The sequence below is a fragment of the Gymnogyps californianus genome, chromosome 8 (assembly GCF_018139145.2).
Source record: "Gymnogyps californianus isolate 813 chromosome 8, ASM1813914v2, whole genome shotgun sequence".
Classification (NCBI taxonomy): Eukaryota; Metazoa; Chordata; class Aves; order Accipitriformes; family Cathartidae; genus Gymnogyps; species Gymnogyps californianus.
The window spans coordinates 21,942,919-21,965,789 of record NC_059478.1 but is presented as its reverse complement, the minus strand read 5'-3'; the positions used below and the strand labels follow the sequence as shown (position 1 = coordinate 21,965,789).

The 22,871-nt window shown below is 38.0% G+C and overlaps 1 long non-coding RNA gene across 1 annotated transcript; it reads left to right on the top strand.

Annotated features, from left to right (window-relative positions):
• Positions 1-566: 566 nt before the first annotated feature.
• On the top strand, positions 567-7,592 carry LOC127019320 (uncharacterized). The gene is made up of 3 exons (XR_007766891.1): positions 567-660; positions 6,635-6,928; positions 7,501-7,592. It is a non-coding gene; the product is annotated as an uncharacterized LOC127019320 (long non-coding RNA).
• The last annotated feature ends 15,279 nt before the right edge of the window (positions 7,593-22,871 follow it).

Below are 22,871 nucleotides of genomic sequence, written 5' to 3'. Positions count from 1 at the left end.
AAATTATGTTTTGTTCAAGGTTCCAAGTCTTTATGTCTATTACTTTTTATATTTTTAAAGGAATATAATTTGAGTTAGTAGCTGGATTTCTGCTTATAGATGGTAATATTTATTCTTTTTAAAAGCAATAGTAATAGAGACTTATTTGGTTAGCAGTTGAATAAATATGCATATTAACTGTAGTCCCTGATGTTTAGAGTTTGCTTTTGGTCACTGTTGATCCTACAACTGGTGATACAGATGTATCAAACAGGACACTGTACCAATCTGAAGGCACTAGACGAGAAGGTGGTTTCCTGAGCTAAGTCAGGTGCAGGATGAGACCCTCATTTCCTAGATAATACAACCACCACCTGAAAAAGATAAGTTGAGGAATTAGTAAACCAAGTGTGTTTGCTTAACTGCTTTGGCAGGTGCTGGCAATCAGCATTAACTTAATCATGGCTGTTTCTTGAGGGCTGCTGAAGTTGGTCTGCTCCTTCTGGAGTCTGCAACCGGCAAAGATTGACTCAGCTGCTGTATGTGGGCTGGCTGTGCTCCTGCCTTCTGCTCTGGGCAATGCAGTCTGCAGCACTACCCCTGCCACTAATCCAGTGAAATATTTTGTCACTTTGGCTCCTTAGTAATCAAGAAAAGATGTGTCTGTGTTTTGTGCCTCAGGTATGTATGGTACAAGAATGTGTGTTCATATTGTTTGCTGAGACTGCTTGAGTTATTTTAAAAATATATATATTCATCTTCTGCCTCTAGTTTTGTTGTTACCCCCCCCCCCGAGATTCTGTAGAAACGTTAGCAAAGCTGCTGTCAGCTACTGACTGATTCTGTGTTTTACATTCTGTTTCCAACTTGGCATAAATCCTAAAATTAATAAAATTATGTAGTTCTCCTCTTGGTAATTAAAGCAAGATGATTATTCTACAATAATAATCCTCTTAAATAGTGAGGCGTATAAACAATGGAAAGATAATTCTTTGCTCAGTAATGTAATATATTGGTAAATAAAAAAATAGATTACTTTTGAATTGATAAGCAAGTAATCCTGTTTGTTTCAGTCAGAATAATGAATCTCTATTTGGGTAACAAATGAGCATTTGGTTTGTGACCCTGAAGATATAAGGTAGAATTCAGATAGTCCATGTGTTCAGAAATAACTATTTTATCAACTTGCTGATTCTGAGCCTAAAGCATGCATCATAGTTAAGGATGACAATCTGTTTCATCCTCCTGACTTCATATATTCTGATAAATACTGAACAAATAAAGGTGTAAAAGATATTTTATCTGTAAAAATTCTTTTTTATTTTTCTTTTTTATCCTAAAACTTACAGCTGAGTTGTCTGTGATATAAATATTACACAGATCACAGGCATTTTTTGCAAATGTATGTTTGATGCTTGTTTTTTATCTTAGAAGAGCAGAGCAGGTTCCTTAACACAAGCAAAATTACTTCTAGTGCAGAGGCAATCAGCCTTAGGCATGAATACTTCCCAGAGGTAAACAGATACCTGCTGAGAGAGGAGGGGACGGGAGAAGGGGCTGGAGCAACCTCTATGGTGCACGATGTGGGTATGGGCATTTTGCCACCCATTGCTAACTGAGGGGGAGAGCAACAGAGAGGGGACTGAAGGGCTTAGCAGTCCCATTCACACAGCTGTTTCACAATGGAGCTCAGTAACAACAGTGATGTGGCGTACTGAGGTCAGTCATCGTAGGGGCATGGAGAAAATTCAAAGCTATATCTAAATTGCAATGCAAATCAACTGCATGGTCCATGTGCAATATGTCCAACCCTTCCTAGATAGCTATGTGAGCAGAAAGCCAAGCATATCCTATAAACCTATTCGTCATGGGCACAACCCAGCACAGAAATCACAGGACCTGTATTCCTTAGCTGTGGTGGATGTTCAGATTTTGGTATTTAAATGTTTATGATAATCTATTTTATTATCCTTTATGTCTATAATACTCTGACAAAGTAAATAGAAGTATAAGGGAATGTGGTAATACATCATATAAATTAGCTTCTCATCATGTTTCACATTGACATAAACCAGAGCAGAATTTTTCCCCCAAATCTTTGCTTCTTGTGTAAATAGGATCACACAAGGTAAAAATAAAACCGATGGATAATGGCCAAGTGTGTGTTAGCCATGATAGTGGCGTTGTAGTTGCCAACAGTACTGAGAAACAGCTGAAAAATTGACTCATACTGAAACTAACATAGCAGTGAGCTCTACTATGAAACTAAAGAGGATAAACTTAGCCCTAGTCTAGCATTGTCTGTTTAGGCTTCAACATTTTTCCCCTTCAAAGTAAATAAGTATAGATAACTGCTACATTCTTGCAACCCTTTTCTGAAAAGTGAAAAACAGTACAGTGGGAGGGAGCCAAAACAAACTGTCACCTGGAAATCCCAAGTCAGAATTTTACACAAAGGTGATAAATGTTTCTCCTTTGTTGCTATACCACAGATTACTGTTTCTGGAGCAAATGAATATGTTTGTCTTATCCATTCTTGGATGAAATCACAGTTAGGTTTTATTCATACTACTCTAGAATAAGTTAGGGTTTTATGCTTACATTATTCAAAGAAGCACGCTCAGGTTTACATAAAGCAAGAGGAGTTCTGCTCTGGGAAAGCTCCTGAACTGGGCTCCTGTATACTGAAAAGCGTTATTATATCTCCTCATTGTCTGTTCCCCACTCTTGGAATAAAGATTTCTTTGATAATTTGTGTGTGTTTTGAATGTAGAAATGGACATACTGTCTCTCAACAGGACTTATTTAATCCAATTTCTGATGCTATTATCACTGACAGCTTTTAGGGGAGCAGCTGTAGTTTTGATTTATGTCCTCAAAGAATTTGTTTTGTCAAGGAATGTTTCCAAATATGTTGGGACACATAAACCCTTCTCGGAAGGGATCCCTTATGAAGTATAAAATAATAGGATCAAGGGATTGCAAGTGTTTGACACATTTCTGATTTAAAACAATGTATAACCCTTTGGGTTCTTAAATACATTTTTGTCTATTCCAATCAGTCTTAAATCAAAAGCCCTCGAAGACAATGCTAAGAGTGGTAAGTAAAGGCAACTTCTCAGGTGAACCTCTCAGGGAGCAATTAGATTGATCAATTTTATGTAATTCAGTTCCCTATCTAGATCATGGCAAAGCATATACGGGACTTAAACATTTCCATTAAAGTTTATGCTATATAAATTAAAAACTTAGCAACTACTGCTTATATCTTCAACTGTGTTAATTTAATGATGACATTCAATATCCTAGTGCATCAATGGCAACTCTTAAATCATAAAAATAGAATTGTCTTATGTCATGGTTTAACCCCAGCCAGCAACTCAGCACCACGCAGCCGCTTCCCACTCCCCCTCCCAGTGGGGTGAGGAGGAGAAAGGGAAAAAAGTAAAACTTGTGGGTTGAGATAAGAACAGTTTAATAACTAAAGTAAAATATAATACTAAAAATAGTAATAATGAAATATAATAATAGTAATGAAAAGGAATATAACAAAAAAAGGAAGGGGGGGGGGGGGAACAGTGATGCACAATGCAATTGCTCACCACCTGCTGACCAATGCCAGAGCCACGATCCACACCTCCCGGCCAACTCCCCCCAGTTTATATACTGGGCATGATGTTCCATGGTATGGAATACCCCTTTGGCTAGTTTGGGTCAGCTGCCCCGGCTCTGCTCCCTCCCAGCTCCTTGCACACCTGCTTGCTGGCAGAGCATGGGAAACTGAAAAGTCCTTGGCTTAAGATAAGCGCTACTTAGCAACAACTAAAACATCAGCGTGTTATCAACATCATTCTCACACTAAATCCAAAACACAGCACTGTACCAGATACTAAGAAGAGAGTTAACTCTGTCCCAGCCGAAACCAGGACATCTTAATAGGCTGTATCACTCGCAAGTCCCTCTGACCACCTTTCACACATCTCTTGAAACAGACTAATCATAAAATTTGTAAGGCAGTGTGACTTATAGGTCAGTGATGTGAGGCCTTGAAAATAAATTATTTTCCTTGTAAAAGTCGTTCTAACAAGGTGTAACTGTTATTGTGCAATAAATCAAAACTGAATTTGTGTAAAGACCTACTCTAGAGATTTTTATTATACAGAGGTTACTAGTGATGGTGCTTGCAAAATTATTATTTTAAGGTCTTTAAGAATAGCAACCTCCAAGTGGGTTACCTTATTCCAGTTTTCTCTTCCCTGATCAAAAAATACATAAACAATACTAAGTGGCTTTGTTCAATTGATCCAGAATCGAATGGGAACAATTTACAAAATTATTTCATTACCTTTCAAGTAAAGGATTGTTTAGAGACCTATTGGTCACACATCTGACCTCACTTACATTAGCTTACAACTGCAATCGATTGAATTACTCTGGATTTATGGTAGTATAACAGGGAGTATATTTAGTAGAAACAGACATAGTTGCCTAGATTCTGGAAACCAGAGCCTAACCTTTAACCGTCCTGCAGCCTTGAACAAAACATCTTCACTGTCTCAAGACTTATTTTTTCTGTTTTGTTTTTCTTTCCTTTTCCTTCAAAATAAGGAAATAATACTCACTCATTTGAGATGCTTAAAACCTTATTTAATCAAACCACAAGGCTAGTGAAAGTAAACTGCATGAATACTTTCCATAACTTTTTAACCCTGTACCTTTTTTGGACACTCTCATGTTCTCATCTTATTGTGTGTCTGTGTGTAAAATCCAAGACAGCAGTTTGCAGAGCTGGATGTGATGGAGTCTTGGATATACTTCCCCATTGAACCCAGTCTTAACAGAGAGAGACACTTGCTTCTAATCAAGAGAAAACTTAACTCAAACCTTTCCCAAAGCACAATGCGTTTTTTTCTCTTTGCTGAAGTCTTGGTATCTGTAGCAATGCTAAAAATTGATGAGATAGTCTGTCTTCTGGATAATCAAGACTTCAGTTATCTGAGGAAATTTGCAATACAGTTAATAGACACGGGATAACAAGGCATTTCAGTATTTAGGAGATGGTAGTGTATTTGGTAAACTATCATAGGATCCATAAGTCAAGGCAGCATTCCAAAGAGTAATTATGACTGTTTTAATTAAAATAATCTTTCCCTCTTAAGAATTTTCTCCTGGGTCAGTATGAAACAAATATCCAGTGTGCTCAAGACCTGTATTCTGACTTGCCGGAACATGTTTATTTCCGACTGTTTTGATGGTATACAGGATTGCTGGATAGCAGTGTTTCATGTCCTCTTTCATTTTGAATACTTCTTTGTAAAAATCTGGTATATTGTCCATAGATTTAGTTGCATCATCAGATCACAGGCTGGAATGACAACAAAATACACATGCTCAAAATAAAAGGAGATTTTTTTTTCCTGGAAGAAATTATTTTTTTCTGGATGAATACATCAGCAGGCTTCCCAGTGGTGTCTCCTGAGGCTGCTATCACCTGCTAGCACTACTGAACCTGTCAAGAGCTATTGGGAAGTATCATAGATTTCTCTGTCTTCACCTCGTTCAGATCTGCAACAGGAGAAGACCCCTTTTCTAGGCTCAGACAATTGTTTGATATCAAATGTGTCTTAATTTCAATACTAGAAAAATTAAATTCTTGTGAATTGCCTTGAAAACTTGGCAGCTAATAAAGACATGCATGCTAACAGGTTTGGCATGATTGTACCACATATTTCTGTTCTCATGGAGATGGAAAGTCTGATCTGAAACATCACTGTAGAACTCTCAGAAAATCCTTTTATGTAGCAGCCATGATAAATGTTTTGTGTTGCAGTACATTCTGAAGTATTCAAGTTAACTTTTAGTTGTTTAATTTCGTATTGAGATCTTGATGGGGGAAATAAGCAGTCTGTGCTGGTCCTAGCTGTCTTTATTTACCAAATTTTCATATGTGTGATGATTTGGTACTTTGCTGGTATTTCTGATGTTGGGCACCTCATATGCCTACCAAAATTATATAAAACTACCATATAATAGATGGGACTTTGTTGTGGGCTTTTATTTTTTTTTTTTAATCACCAACAGGGAGTGCTGAATTTTAAATATCAGAATGATAGAAGAGAAAAACTGGCATCTACTTTGTGAGGTTAATTTTCATTCATAAAATAGATGTAATGAAGCTATAGAAAAAGTAGTGTAGAAACTCAGGTTTCCAGTCCAGGGGGTGCTTTGCTTCTAAGAGGTACCTATGCAGACTGTGCTTCCAGTGGATTAACATCAAAAAATGAGATGACTTCTGCTAAATACACTAGCATCATCATTATCATGACTATGAAACCAAGGGGTAATAAAATCAAGGGATAATGAATAAGGGATGGTATTTCCTGGGTAATAATTTACTTTACAAATACTGGAGTGAATCCCTCACTTGCCAGGTTCGACTCAGCTGTCATAGCTTTATTTACATGTGTGTTTTGTGCTGGCAGATGTGTGAATGAGACCAGAAGGTGTCTATAAGAGCAAATACAAAAAATGTTTCCATTAGCAAATAGCGTGAACTAATAGGAGAAGATCTATAGAGCAAACCTGCTAACATAGGCATTTACATTGTATACACTTAGGTATCTTTACACTGGACTACCTCTATGTTCATTTGCAGCTGGAGTACATTGGGGATGTTCCTGCAGTGTATCTTCTGGTGCAGTTTCTTCTTGGAGAAATCCAGGTCATGCTCTGAAATGCCTTCAGAAGAGGAAACCACATCACAGTTAGCAGGGAAACCTGGAAAGAGTGCTTGAGAAATTTGCTGCTGATGCAATTCAACATGATAATGAAGATGCACCTTTTGTGTTCACGGAACGAATATTAGGATGAATACTGTGCTGCCCGCATTTTCCAATGATTTGCATTACTGATATCTGCTATTCAGAATGTATAGCCCTCACAGTGAAAGGTTCAGTGAAACTATCATTTTTGACTCGTTTCAGTTCTTAGTGTTGTTTTATTCTGCTAAAGGTTCTGTGAATCGTATACTCAATGTGTTAAGCAATAATTCCATTTATCACGAGCATTTGTGCGAATGGAACATGATTTCTTCCAGGTTTGTGGAAATCAAGTCTGAAACAACAATGAACACGGTCTCTGAGATTCACTCCTAGAGAAAATGAGCAACTTTTTGAGATATTCAAGCAGGCCTAGCATAGTTTATGGTACTATCTTTACCAAACGGAGTTGCTCAAAGTAGTTACTAGACTAAAGAGAGAAGATAGAATACTTACTTAAATACATCTAGCATAATACTATAGATATGTTACCAAAATGTCTCAGAAGAGCAGCTGGGGGGTGCTTGTGGGGAGCATATGTATGAGCTTGAAGAAGCATATGTATGAAGTGAATTTTATTACAGAACAGATGTCAGATATGTTGAACTGTGATACAATGTAGATCATTTTATTGGCTTCCTTGTAAAAGACAGTTTTAAAAGAATACTGACTAATCTCTTCTACTTTCTTGTACATCATCAAGGGAGAGAGATAAGTCAGTGACCAACTTCTTGAAGGGATGAAGAACTCCTTCGAGGTGAAGGAGGCCAAGAGAAAAAGGCCACTTTCCTTAAGGCACGGTAACAAGAGGTTGAGAGAGGCATTCAATGGTGGGTTTGGGGGATTTTTTTTAAGCACTTGACAAGGGGGCCCTTGACATTTCTTTCTTTCCTTTCTAAGGCCCTGGCTCCCGGAGGGGAAAAAAAGGATGAAAAAGCTCATAGGAAATGTAAGTGATCTTTATTGACCTGTGACTTTCGTGTAACCATGGCCTCTGGCGTGTGACTCAATGTGCATTTCTTGTCAAAACAGGTAAGGGAATTGTGCACTGCCCTGAAGGAATGCATAGCGTGTGTGTGTAGAGTGCTGAAAGGCAAGAGATTGATGTGAGGGCTGAGGTAAGAAGAAGAAGATACAGGAAAGTGTGAGAGGGAAGAAGCACTGTGAAATGAATTACTTCTTGTTTTCTCAATGCTGGTGGAGGATTGCCAGAGTTATTGACATTTTTCTGTTACTAACTCAGTGTTGTTCCTCTTTTTTCCCCTCAAAATGTCATATTTATTTTGATTCAGAAACCATATAGTTATATGCTTTTATTTTTCTAAATTTGATGAGGTTTCTTAGATTTAATGAATATTTCCATCCAATAGTTCTGTAATTGTATGCAATAATTACTGTATGTATGCAGCCTCTCAGGAAAGATCTGATAGGCTGTGTAGGAATAATTAGCCTTACCTGTGATGGTTGCAACAGTTCATACCATTGAGGTAAATGTAGAAAGTATTGTCCAGCAAATTAGTACTGTTTAGAAAGGCAAAGCAGGTCTTGTATTCTTCCCAAAGATTAGGTTAAACCAGGGAGTTGGGGTCCCAATCAAACACTCCCGTGGAGAGGTGGAGCCTGAAAAGGGACAGGAAAGCTCTTTCTTAAAGCATTATAAGCAGCTACCTTAGTACTGACTGTATTTTGGACGTACCACCAGTGGCCCTGCAGTGTCGTGCCAGAAGCACAGAGATATCCAGGGAAAGTGCTGAAAATGTGCAGGGGCATCTCTGGGTTCTGCCATCTCACTCACAGCTAAAAAAGGGAGACAAAAATAAGGTGGTATTTAAGACAAGAGATACAAGAAGTATGGCTTATAGATTTTGATATGTTGGTCCTAAAGCCCTCTGTTTCATAGGGAAAACGAAGTAGGTGAGGTGAAACAGGCTTGTACAGAAAACCTACAGCTAAATCTGGCAAATCTGCAAGAGATGCAGGCACCTTCCTCCAGTTTTCGGGTCAATAGACATGTCAAGTGATGCATCTTTCTGCTTCACTGGAGGCCCAATTCTGTTCTTAAGAATGAGGTTTTAGACAGTAAAAACAAAATACACTGAAACATTGGGCACTTGCTAGAGAAGAAAATTTGGGCCTTCTGCTCCCTAGATTGCCAGAAAGCTTCTTTGAAACTGGAATGAATGGGATGGTTTTTATCAGGTGAGAGATTCTGGGAAATGATGGAGCTGTCAGCAAATTATTCATACACTGCTTCCATAGACTTGGAATAACTCAAAATGATTCTTGAATACCTTTTCTGTGAGAGTCAAGAACTTGAGTAAGGCAGTTCTGGTCAGCATTAGTAGGTAAAATGACAGAATAGATTGAGGCCAATTTTGAGGATATGACCTCAAAACACCTGAAATGAGGAATGATTTATTGGACAAGACTAGAGTGATCTGAGTTTAGAGGAAGCTCTCACAAGAAGATAACAGCATTCAATTGCCATAAAGTCTGCTGGAATTATGTGAAAAGTAGATTGGGCTCTTTCAGTATAGCAAGTCTGAAAGGATTGAGCAAGAATGCTTCATACAGAAATTATATTCTCTTTTATGTTGGGTTTTTGGTGTGTGGGTTTTTTTTTTTTTTAGGGTGAAAAATATATGAGAATTTGAGGAAGACCTTGTGAAACTGGACTAAGGTCACATGTGGGGCTGAAGCTAAGGCTTCCTAAAATGACTGGATTAGGATTCACTACAGAACAAGCATGCCTGTGAACTAATTGATGGCCAGACTTGAACTAAAGAAAAAGTATCAGTTAGATTATGTCTCACAATATATGTCCTTTTGTTTTCTCTTTTTTTCCAGCACTCACTGCATTATAAGTCTCTTCACAGGGCCATTAGTCCTTCCAAATTGTGTAAATGATACCATGCACTTTTTTCTTGTATTTTGAATACCTGAGTTATTGTGTACCTTTTGGCTTGGGGAAAGAATGAGAAAAGAGAACATTCAAAGGAGGATTTAGGAAATAGCTTGAAGAAAATGAAGCATGTGAATAATATTAACACAAAAGAGTTGTGTGGTCCTCTTGACCTTTTTGAATGAGTCTTCTGTGCACTACTTTCTGAGATTAGTTGACATATTTACAGACCTTGTCAAAGAGAAAAAGAAAGGATAAAAGTGGTGGGAGGGGGAAGACAGCTCACTGGTCCCTACTGTAGAAAATATCATCCAATCCCTGTGTGGTTACTTTTTCTGGTCTCACTTCACAGAAATATTTCACAGAAAAAGACAATTTCTCCTTGTGCTTCAAGCTGACTCCTGATCCCTCACATCAGATTTACCTAACTGTTTCATCCTGGGAGCAGTGAGATCAGACCTGAGAGTTCGTGTCAGCGGCAGCAGTCTCTCTGCCAGATGTGCCTAAGGGGCAAACAACAAAGTGTTTGCAAGCTTGCAGGGGTTTGTTTTCCACATCTCAAAAACATCCACTCCTGAATAGCTGACAGTAGCAGCTCTACTAAAGTGTCCCACAGAACAATCAATCTGAATTGTAAAATATCCCATAAAACAGCTTTACTCCCATTGGTATTGCCCTCTGCCCCAGAATTCAAACCTAATTTGAGGAACACTTTGAGGAATGAAAATTCAAAGGAGTTTTCAGTGCAAATATATTGAAGACTGATTTATAAATCACAAACAGTTTTGGCTGCCCTGTTTCTATGCCTCATGAGCATCACCCCACCTTACAGAGTCAGGCACTCTGGCTTCAGTGTCTGCATGCTTTATGAGCACGTGCTGCGTTAGATGCCTGAAGATAAGGCATGCAGAAGGCAAAGAGCTGAATAGCAGGAAAGATAAGTGATAGGAATTGCTAAAAATAGACATGATGTTCAGCCATGAGCCTGCAATCCCCTTTCCTCCAGCTAGGATTTGCAACTGATGGCCATCTCCTGCAGTTTGGTGCCTAAGACACACTACTCATTTCTCACATAAACCATAATGAATATTTAGGGGTAATGCTTCATTTTTCAAAATTAGAAGGGGCTCTTGCCTACCCCACAAGGCAGGCTAGATTCCCTGATTTGAAACGGGGAGTTGGTGGTAGATCTCCCGTTTCTGAGGAAAGTGTCCCAAGTATTGGCTTACTGGGAATTCTGTCTCTCGGAATTTCTCTCCTATTAAAACCGTTCCACTTTGTGTAAACAATTAAATATTAATTAAGCTGGGGGAAAAAGAAGGGAGGAGAGATTGACTCTATAGCCTGGTGGTCTATAGCCTGGTGGTTAGGGCAATCATGTGGAAAAGTCAGATTCACGTCCTTCTTCATTTAATTATTTATACCAAATGGAATAGTGTCAGCTGGAGAGAGTGAAAGATTTACCTCGGACTGTGCTATAGCCTAATGGTTACAACAGGCTCTCAGGAGGGTGACAAACTGGACTTAAATCCCTTTGTCAGACTGAAACAGGGAGGGTTACGAACTCAGGTCCACAGAAGCTACCTACTCTCACTTCTAACTAATAAGGAGGGAGGTGGTGGGGGAGCGCTCTTCTCCTTTTTTTTAGTAGTGACTGATGTTTTCGGATTGTTATTGGGTTACTTTGGCAGATGATCTTATAGCTAAGATAACCAGAGGAATGCTTGGTTTTTGATGTGTGTGTGATGTTTTTTGTTGGTTGTTTGCTTTTAATGTAGTTGTGGTCTAGAAGGGCTTCTCACCATCAGGAGTTTAGTGATTATGTGGTAGTTTGACCAGTATGTTTTGATTCAGAAAACATGTAAGTGTAGAGAAAAGGATAAACATGCTTGAGGTTAGCTAAGGACAGCCTGGCAAGCAGGAAGTTTGCAAAGCAATGCTTTCCACCCATTGTTGATTTTGTACATTATGGCAGAAGTGTAAACTCTAACAAATGTAACTTAGAAATTTGTGCAGTTAGGAAACTTAAATGCTTCCAGATGAGGAAGAGGCAAAAAAGGCCTATAAAGATCTGCATTTTGGTCTTGGTCACTAAAATTACAGTAATACACTAAACCCTTTGTGAATATAGAATTTGAAAAGGTTTTAACTTCCTTCTTGTGCTGAAAAGCATCCTAGGTAGCTGTGTCACAAGCCTGAAATCTGCAGCACCAGGAAGATTTGAAAAAATACCATCTGCTAGATGAGGTACTTTTGGTAGTATTTTGGGAGCAATTTTTCTTACACTTATACTTAATCAGCTCTAACATTACTTTTTATGTCAAGTAAAGTTATTGCATTATAGGTCCTACTTCTTAGAAAGCTGTAGCTGATCCTTAGGAACTAGTCTCCATTTTAATTTGTCTAAGAGAAAAATGCTATATGACTGTAAGCTGTGCTGACTTTCACCTTCCAAAGTACTCCCTCCTCCCCAAAAAAACCCTAGTCTGCTTATTTTTAGTGATTACTGCTTCATTCCATTTCTCAACATAGAAGATTGTATTGTTGGGTCACCTAGCATTGTTATAGTAATTCATAACCCCAAGTATTTGGGACCTTTACTTATATGACAACAACCCTATTTATCTATTTATTTATTTTTTACAAAAACTGACATGAGAATTTTTATGCATCAAGTATTCTGAGAAAAATAACAATAAGCTATACTGGCACTCATATCCTTCAGGAAATGGGTGTCCTTGAGATGGCCAGCTACTCCTCTGTCTTCCAAAAACCTGTTCAAGCCAATTCATTCACTATCCATGACTCCACTCACAATGTTTTATGTTTAAAACCCCTATAACCTGTAAGGTAATCAATGGACAGTTAGATTTTTTTAAATTAAAAAAAAAAAAAAAAGGAGGGGGTGAGCCTATTAGGCCTGCTTTGTACACTCAAAGTTGATGGTGTTGCCTGGGCCAACACTGTTAGTAATTCCCAGCTTTAACTGTGGTGTCTCATTCTAAAGATTAAAGTCATAGGGAGAACAATGAAGTGCACTATTACCATAGCCAATATTATTAAAACACCACTAAATATCACAGTATAAATCTACTTTGCTGACATTTTAAGATTATAATCTTGTATTCCATCTCAGATACCATACTTTCACTTAACGCCTCTTTGTAGCAAAACAAGTGTGCCCTGGTTATATACCATGGTAGAAACTCTTGGAAATAAAACATAGCAGAACAGGCCCAGCTTAGCTTATGAGGTTTAGATTTGTAATCGGTTAATTTCCACATTTAAAAAAAAAAACCAAAACAAAAACCCCAAAACAAACAAAAAACCAACCCCCAAACCATTGGGTAAAATTGAGTTATAAAGAAGTAAATGAAGATGTTTTGCTGTAAGACTGGAGAGAAATGGCTGCAGACTCTTCCTTTGTCAAAGATTTTGCATGGTGCGAACAGACCTGTACCAGGGAATGATATGGTTTAAAGGAGATCACAATGGTAGATGTGATATCCTTGGGAGAGAGTATTCCAACTGCAATAGATTCAGGCAAGGTTGTTGGGAGTCCCCAGCATAGAATAGGGAATTTCCAAGAGTAGAAAGAAATGGAAATGTTACCTGTGCTTCCTTGAAAATCAAAACACTGCTTTCTGGAACTCGCGCTTGCAGTGTCTTCTAGTGGCTTCTACTTCATTAGAAAGAATCTAGCCTAATCCTCAAATTAGAGTAGATCAAATAGACATTTTATTATTCTTCTGAATTTACTGATATTGTAAATATATCGTATGTTTGAATGAAAAACTCATTGGAGATAAGTTTTTTGACAAGTGAAAGTCAGAAAAGTCAATTGATGTTTTTAGGTGATCATTAGGCTATCTTGGGGACAGATACTTCATCTTCTTTAGAAGGATACTGGAGATACTGTATTAACCTAGGCTTTTAAAAGTAAAGGCTAAACTAGGGAACTGAAGAGAGATTCTTCTTTGACCAAAGAAGAAATATATATTGAATGTCAAACACCTGCATATCAAAAGTTCTTAGAATGTTGTCTTCACAGGGAAGAAATGAACCGCTGACATTAGGACTATAAGTGCACAAGCTCACAAATCCCACCTGAGCAAAACATAGTATTCTACTTTGTACTTCTACAGCATTTTCCCATCCAGGATTACAGAATGTCTTATAAACTTTAATGGTGGAAAAAAGACAGGAATGTATGTTAACTGAAATCAGCCGTGTTGAGTTTATCTGTCTTCCTAAAATCCACTAGAAAATCAGTGGCAGAGAAACCAATGAACAGAGACCCTTTAATGGCAATTTCCTGTTAACACAGGGAATGATAAATGTCAGATATTGTCTACCCTGCACTCCCCCTTTGCATATGCAGAGAGCAGTCATACTGGAGACAAACTAATGGCCTGATCCAAAGTGCGTTCAAAGCAGTCAATCTCCAATTTGCTTGCATGCACTTTGGATCAGGCAGTGACAAGTGCACAGCTATTTTGCAATAAATCTTCTAGAGCAGGATCAGTGGATCATTCATTTTTTCAAAGCAAGTAGGAATTAATATTCCTTTATCATATCTATTCTGTATTCTTTTTTCTATATAGGCATGCATTTCTTCCCCAGGATTTCACTCTCAGACCCAAACTTTGGGAAGCTGATACAAAGAGAATGATATAAAGCTTAGTATGCTTCCCGGGAAGCATAATTTTCAAAATAATGATATTTTATATATTTAATCTTCAGACAAATAAATAATCCTTACTGATAATTACTGACCTCTACAGACAGTATATGAAAGTTAATAGAATGACTATCTCCATGCTAGTAGCTGCTTATTTGGTAAAAAGGTTCTATGGGGAATGAGAACATAACCATCACTTGAAGTAGCATACAGTGAATTGTACAGGTCTTGTGGAACAAAAGGGTTGAGTTCCTCCATTCCCCTGTATAGTCTCACTCTTTTGCTTACATTCGTGAAGATATCTATAGCATCATGATCTGTTCTTACAGCAGTGATTTGATATAATGGCCATGTTGCACAATCAGTGATTCAAGTACCTAAGCACATGTATGTCCCGCTGAAGCCCATTCTTGCTGAGTTTCTAGGAGAAAAGTGCGGGAGAATAAATAAGACAAGAAGCTCTATTTCAGAAGCAAGTAACTGGTAATTTGCAGAAGTAATAAAAGGGAAAATATGGTCATTTGAAAGGTAAATAAGATTAAGAGCATTATGTTCAAGTATAATTACAACCTGACATTGCATGGGCCAAGGAAAGGGGTGTCAGCCCCATCCAGAACATCCTCAGATTTCCAGATGTCTGCATTCCTACACATACCTGCAATTCCAGCTAAGCCTCACAGCAAGAGTCACTGTTTCATATCTGATGGTCTTCTTTATTGAGAAAAACATGAGTCTTCTGCAAAGTTCATAGCTGCAGTCTTGCCAGATTAGATTTCATACAAGTGGAAGTGATTTGGTGTTCAGCAATTGCCCTAGATCCACATAACTATACATGTGTGTTAACAGCAGTAAAATGAGCTTTTTGCAACCAACCCTTGTTAATGTGTCAGTAGTAATTAATATATTTAGAACTGAAGGAGAGTAACAAAAATACATGATGTATATGTAGTGACTTGTAATAGGAGATGTATTGAGACTGTGGTGAAACATTTATCTACAGAAAAGTGAAAAATCAATTAAGTTATTTTAGAAGTAAAGATTTTTTTCAAGGTTATTAAGATATATGTAAGCAATCTAACTATTGTTAATAATACATTCTAACAATATTTAGTGCTGTGTTTATGGTTCTAGCTAGTGAAATATAAACTGGTGTGCAAAACTTTGGCTGAGTTGAGATACTCAGTTCCAAAAAGGAAAAAGTTTTGTTTTGTTTTGTTTTGTTTTCATTTTGAACAGCTACTGGTACTTTACCAACCTCCCATGCCTTTCAGCTGGGTCATATACTAAGGCAGACAGTAAATTCATGCCTTCTCTATATGCATACTTTCGTATAGCATAGAAACATCAGCTGTCTTGATCCACCTCCATTATATCTCTGATTGATGAAATACCCACAGCAGCATAAAATACTACACACAGCTTACCTGTATGTGTATTTTCAGAGCAGTATAACAAAAATATGTATCTTATGCACCTGAAAAAACCCTGTGCCTTTCACAGAGGAACACACGACACTGGATACGTTTTCAGAGCAAAAATATTGCCTAGTGTTCAATACCAGACCACTTAATCTGGTAAAGTCAAGGAGAGCCTCTCTGAAGTCTCTTCTCTGAAACAGTTTATGTGGCCATTCCCACATGAGTAAAGGGACTCATAACTACTGATACTGCCTCATAAATATGTGTCTCTAGCTTCACTATAACTGATTCTTTCCTATTCTCCACATAACATTTCTCCACAGATAGTTTATTTGTCATGGAATATATTGACCTGACCTTCTTATAAACGTGCCTAATAATTCACAGTGTTAGTGTAGGGTTTGTTACTCTCTGCAATCATGAGTAGGAACGTGTTTGTACATTGTAAGGATAATATGGAAATAGTGTATTTTTTGATAGCACAAAGAGTCAGGAAAGCTAGGAAATCTACCAATATTGGTTGAAATCCTTTAATCTTTTAATATTAAACCAAAAATAATAAAAAATATATTACTGTGTTTCTCCTTGTAGCTTTTCTGTAGAGTTGACTTTTGCCATGTCACTTTTGCCATGTGACTTAAAAGTGGCATTGGATTTAGGTCTGTGCCTGCCTTATTGAAATGGAGAAGTTAAATTCATGCACCATCCAAAAAACTTACAATTTGTCTTAGTGTACATAATACTGCTTTAAGTTTAACTTGTATTGTGGTGAATGTTATCCTTTATGGGAGAGAGCATTTAGTAGTTCCAGTCAATGTTTTTGTGGGTTGTGTTTACTGTGCTTTGTTTTTCTTACTACTCAATCATGTTATTTTCTGGTTTGGTCATAGAACAGATTATTTTCAGGTCACTGAAGGTAATTGAGAATGCCCTAAAACAAAAATAAAGTGTTCTAGACCTTTGCTCAATTAAGTGGCTTCTGACCTCAAAGGTCTACAGACTACCATACACAAAATTACCTGCCAGGACCGGAGAATCATCATCTTCCTCGGGTTCCCAGGACAACATGGTGAACCTCTCACTGCTTGCTCTTGAGCCAAGTGCTAACTTTGAGGTCCAGGAGGCTACTATTGACATGGATGAAAAGTACAGTCACTGACATCCTATAGAGAAAAAGCGTGTGCACACAGAACTAGATTTCAAATGTACAGATAACCTACCAAGGATCTCTGAGAAAGCAAGTTACGATAGGTATTATCGCTTTCACCCATAGCAGTCAGAACAAAATACTCTCCCATGCCACAAAAATATTGAAAAATGAAGTTGAATGTTGGAGTCATCTGAGAGGGGTCAGGACTCCAAGTATTCTTGAAGTAACTGATTTTAAACAGAGACTCTTAAAGCTAAATACAGAGAAAAAAATAATGTCAAAAATAATCAAATATATATCTTCTACTTTAAATTTGCAAATGAATTTGTCATTAAAAAAATCTTTTTTATTTCTTTTTTTTTTCCCCCCATGTCTTATTTAGTTAAATCTCAACTGAGGGTAAGCCAACATAACTCTGTGCACCTGTATTCTGGGCACTTAAAATCTGCAAAGAATTTGCTGTGTGAGAACAATGCAGAATCTAAACATAACAAAGATCAGCTTGACTTGGACATCGATTTGACATAAAACTCACATTTGACATTCCTTCTTCTTGATCCGTCCAGTTTTAAAATTCAGCACTTCAATTCTGTTTAAACTTTGGTTAGAAGTTTCTTTTTAAAGCTGTTCATATTTCTCTCTATCCTATAATATTTAATGTATTACTTTTTGGTTGCTTCTGCAATATTTGTGTATATTGTGTATATTAGCAGAATAATCTCACGGCTGGAGAAATTTAAGATATGATACTGGATATACTTTTGTATGCCCACTTTTTATGGCAATCTTAATTTGGTTTCACATTGAACATACATTGCTTTCTTATTAAAATAATAAAAATTAATTAGCTTGATGCACTATGGGCAAAAAAATTAAAAATGAGAGTGGTGGCCAAGCAGCAGGAATGTAGCAATAGGAAGTCAGGGAAGACTGGTGGCCAGAAAAGTAGACTCATTTTCTGCAGTAGACTGGGAAAATAGTAGTAAAGAGCTTGTCCCCAGCTGATGTTAGCAAGTCTTGTTCATCTTCTACTAGTAAAATGCTCTTAATGGGCACAAAGCAATGAGTAGAACTCAAGTGGCTGTTCACTTGCCTTGCGTGTTTTGTTAGCAGTGTTGGATGCTGGTTGGGAAGTGGTAGGAAGGAGACTTCATGCACGCAGAAGGCAGCATTACAAGCTGAGGTAGCATTTTGTCTGGTATTGTAGTCATGAATAATAGGTGTCATGGACACTGAGTCATGACCGTCCTCTGTACTGTACGTCTGTGACTTCTGTGGCTATTTCAAGAAGAGTGGCTAGGCAGAAACAGCGTTTTGGAGAGAAACATCCATAGTAGGTGTTTTTTCAGGAGTTTCACTTTGGCCTCATCATCTGCTAACAGTTAAAGTGTATTAGCTGAGCTCTCAGAGCACATCTTCCCATCCTGTGTCATCTAAACTGGATGCAATTTATGTGCTCCAAGGCCACTCTGAGGTGTGAACTGAGCATGGCAAGTTGAGACAGCTGGAAAATTTGTTTTGAGATTCCAAAAGAAAATGCTAATTTAGGCACAGCCCATCAGGTCTGAGGGATCTTAACTGCACTTTCTCTGCTCAGTTCAGTAAGGACTAACGTGATGGGGGAACTGAAATTTCCCCCCTTCCTCACTGTCTTTTTACATCTATGAGGAGGCAGCCTTTTCTCTTGTCTTCTCTCTAAGACTGCAGTTAGAGTCTTGGTATAAGGACTTTTTCTAGTGAATAATTTCTGCATTAGTTGTTTTCGTAAGTCCATTGGGAAGCAGTATGCTTAAGGAAACATATAGCTAAGGCTGCCAACTTGTTGATTTCTAGTTCTCCAGTTGCTTTGAAATATCATCAAATGACAAGGTAGACCGATTTGTACCCAGGAGGCCTACAGCTTCCCTCTCTCACATGTCCTATTTCAGTTCTCAGCAAGTCACCAGAACTGTTCTTTCCTAGACTGAACAAAAAATGGGTCTCTTAACAGAGAAATAATCTCAAAATGTCTGCTAGTTTGTCCTAAATGTATGTATTCACTAGTGAAGCAAAATTTTTATTTGTATCTGCTATCATTCTGCAGTAACTTTACTGAAATTAGTTACTTCACCTGAGATAATACCAAGACCACCACTTTGCTCAGTTTTTGAGAACATGGATGATGTAAAGCTGTATCTAAGCTGTATACTAAGAATGTTTTAGTGAAAAAAAAAATTAAATTTCTTTTTACAATAAATTTATGTATAATTTTTAAAAATATTAACAGGTGCAATAAATAATGTTTCATTAATGTAATGTTTTTTAATATCACAAAGTTGATTTTGGTCTGAAGGGAGCAATGACACTAAAATTATTGGTGTTGTTCTACTTAAAAATCTGAGATCAAATTTCCTTCACTAGGCTTATACGGTGACAGAGGTTTACATTTATTATTGAAGTACAATGAATGAAAAGTGGTTCAGAAATTAAATAAGCTTTTAATGTTATTGTCAATAGCTTAGGTTTTAATTCAGTTATAAATGAGAAACTTTCAGACAACATGAGCAAAACCATTCTCACTATGCTTAGGAAAAACATTCACTTCTATTGCTATGGTATATCAGCTTTTTAAAAAGAAATGCAGCACAAAATAGTTGATCACCATCATTAAGTGCTTCACTGAAGCACACTGTTTTAACTGTCTAATGCAATTAAAGTATTGAAAGAAAGGAAAACAAATGTATTCAGATTGTTTCATACTTGGTTTAAAATTACATCACAGTCAAAATTCATGAATTCCATCTGTTTCTGGATTCCATTGCAAATTTTCCCACTAGGAATAAGGTGTTCCCCAAAGGATAGATATATTTATTCCCTTTTTTCTGAAAATCTTGTGATATCTGCTGTAAACATTACCTGCACAGCTTCTCAGAAGACAGGTTTTTGACACTACAGGTCACTATTGTAGTTGGCATGAATGTGATCAAATTGCAAACCTAAACATAGGTTTGGAAGCCATTGTAGAAATGGCCATCATAAAACTGTTTTGAAGTGCACTGGTTTCAATTTTAATATTTACCATTAGTAAAATTTTGAAATCAAAAGCAAAATTTGTACGTGATGGTTTGCATCTCTTCGTGTGAGTTTACATCAGAGTTATTAATTTCTCTTTTATAGGACTAGAGTTCTACTTCACTTACAAGATAAACAGTATGAGAATACAGCTTCATTTTCTAAAATATCTAAGTAACTACGAGCCGTATAATCAACAAAACCCAAACTCATACAGTCAAGTAATTTTCAAATTTATCAGGTTACTAGGTCTCTTTCCATTAGCATGAGAATGAGACAAAATACTTAGCAAGAGTAAAAGCTCAGCTAAACTGTAGTGGCCCTATTTTTAACAAATAAAATGGAAAATACTTCTCTTGAATTTGGATGTCAGAAGACCAGTCAAGGAAACAGAAGAAGCTTTTTCTATCATGCAAAGCTTCCCAGCAAGCAAATTAACTCAAGTACCTAGTATACGCTGTTTTTTTTCATAGACAGGAATTTGCACATTAAAAGCAGAAGTTTGCCAAATGTTTCTGTGAACAACTCAAAAACAATGTTATCAATCATTTCTAACTTGCAGGAACACTTCAAACCTTGGGATTTTTGCCCTGCCAAAGAAATTTTTCGCAAAGATGTATTCAGTGATTTAGGGAACTTGCAGTTCCATTAGCTGTTCTGCTGTTACGTTCCCAGGCTTGTCAGTCTGCCACCTTCCACAAATTACATTTGTGAATTTAAAAACAAAAGCAATTTCTGCTCATTTCTTTTGCTGTCTGGGATACTATTATTAATTCCAGATATTATGCTGATTATTTGCATTACAGTAGTCAAAACAATGATGAGGTATTTCCCTTCAAAGATTGCATCTCATTCAAAACAAATTTAACTCATGTTTTGAGGCATTTGCACAGACTTTTAACTATTGGAATTTCATGCCTGGCAATATTTTAAACAGTTACATTCCAATGCAACTGCATAACCTGGAAATTCCAATACAACTGAATAATCTGTTATCTGCTGAAAACAGCTTAATTTTAATATGCTGCAGTTGACTTAAAGGTTAAGCGACCTCTTAAAAGAATGTGAACTTGTGAATTAGGGAGTTCTTATACTCTCAGGTGGCATTTTATTCACCACAAGAAGTAACTGCTAATGAGCTCCCTAGCTAGCAAAAGCTAGATGTAAAATATGTAAAACTTGAAATGTCTAGTGTTTCTGAAAAAAATACTCGGTGAGCTTGGCTTATTAGGTAAATTATAATAGATCAAAGAAGGAAAGGGTAAAACCAGGTGTCAAAAGCTGAGAATGACCAGCTAATTTATTTTCTAATGTTATTTCATGGTCTACCCTTATTAAAGTATTTGGTTAATACAATTTGCAAATAAAAGATTACTTCATCTAAAAAGTGTGTTGGATTAACATACATGAAAACCTCAGTATGATGGCTCAATATGCCAAAGAACAGGCTCATTATATAGGAACCAATTTAATTCTTTTTTGCTGTTCAAATCAAGCTTAAACAAAGTGAAGAGTCCTGATTTGGAGTATTTAGGCTAAAAAAAAAAAAATCTTTCCTTTGAGAGTTCATCCCTGAGATAAGGGGAAAGGGGATTCTAATAAGAACCACAGAATGTGCTCCAGCACACCGCACTAGAAAGCTAAATCACTGACAAGTGCAAGAGAAAACCTCAAAGGACAAACTGCTTGTAGAAACAGTGAGGTCTCACCCCCTTGAGCATAGTAAGCACTGCTACTCTGAACACTAAGGCAATAATTATTCTGAGTCCCTAATTTTGCAAAGCACTAAAGGAAGTATATAATCTCAAACCTGTTCCACAAAGTATCTAGGCATGTGCAGAGCTTCTACTGGCTTCAGTGAGACTTAAGCAGTTGGTTGTATAACATCAAAGGAAAGTCTGTGTTTAAAGGTAGTTGGGTGCTTGAACAGTTAGATAAATCAGAAAACAAAATAATAGAAATGTCCCTGTATATCTAAATGTTTAAATTTCTGGGTATTTGTATTGGGTTTGCGTGGCAAGGTTTTGGTAATGGGGGGGCTACAGGGGTGGCTTCTGTGAGAAGCTGCTAGAAGCTTCCCCTATGTCCGCTAAAGTTAATGCCAGCGGGTTCCAAGATGGCCCACCGCTGGCCAAGGCTGAGCCCATCAGCAACAGTGGTAGTGCCTCTGTGATAACATATTTAAGAAAGGGAAAAGAAGTTACAGGGGAGTAGCAGTTGCAGCCAGAGAGAGAGGAGTGAGAAGATGTGAGAGGAACAACTCTGCAGACACCAGGGTCAGGGAAAAAGGAGGGGGAGGAGGTGCTCCAGGCGCCGGAGCAGAGATTCCCCTGCAGCCCGTGGTGAAGCCCATGGTGAGGCAGGCTGTCCCCCTGCAGCCCATGGAGGTCCACGGTGGAGCAGATATCCACCTGCAGCCCCTGGAGGACTCCACGCTGGAGCAGGTGGATGCCCAAAGGAGGCTGTGGCCCCATGGGAAGCCCACGCTGGAGCAGGCTCCTGGCAGGACCTGTGGACCCATGGGAGAGAGGAGCCCACCCTGAAGCAGGTTTGCTGGCAGGACTTGTGACCCCGCAGGGGACCCACGCTGGAGCAGTCTGTTCCTGAAGGACTGCACCTCATGGAAGGGACCCACGCTGGAGCAGTTCGTGAAGAACTGCAGCCCGTGGGAAGGACTCACATTGGAGAAGTTCATGGAGGACTGTCTCCCGTGGGAGGGACCCCATGCTGGAGCAGGGGAAGAGTGTGAGGAGTCCTCCCTCTGAGGAGGAAGGAGCGGCAGAAACAACGTGTGATGAACTGACCCAAACCCCCATTCCCCATCCCCCTGCGCCGCTTGGGGGGGAGGAGGTAGACAAAATCGGGAGTAAAG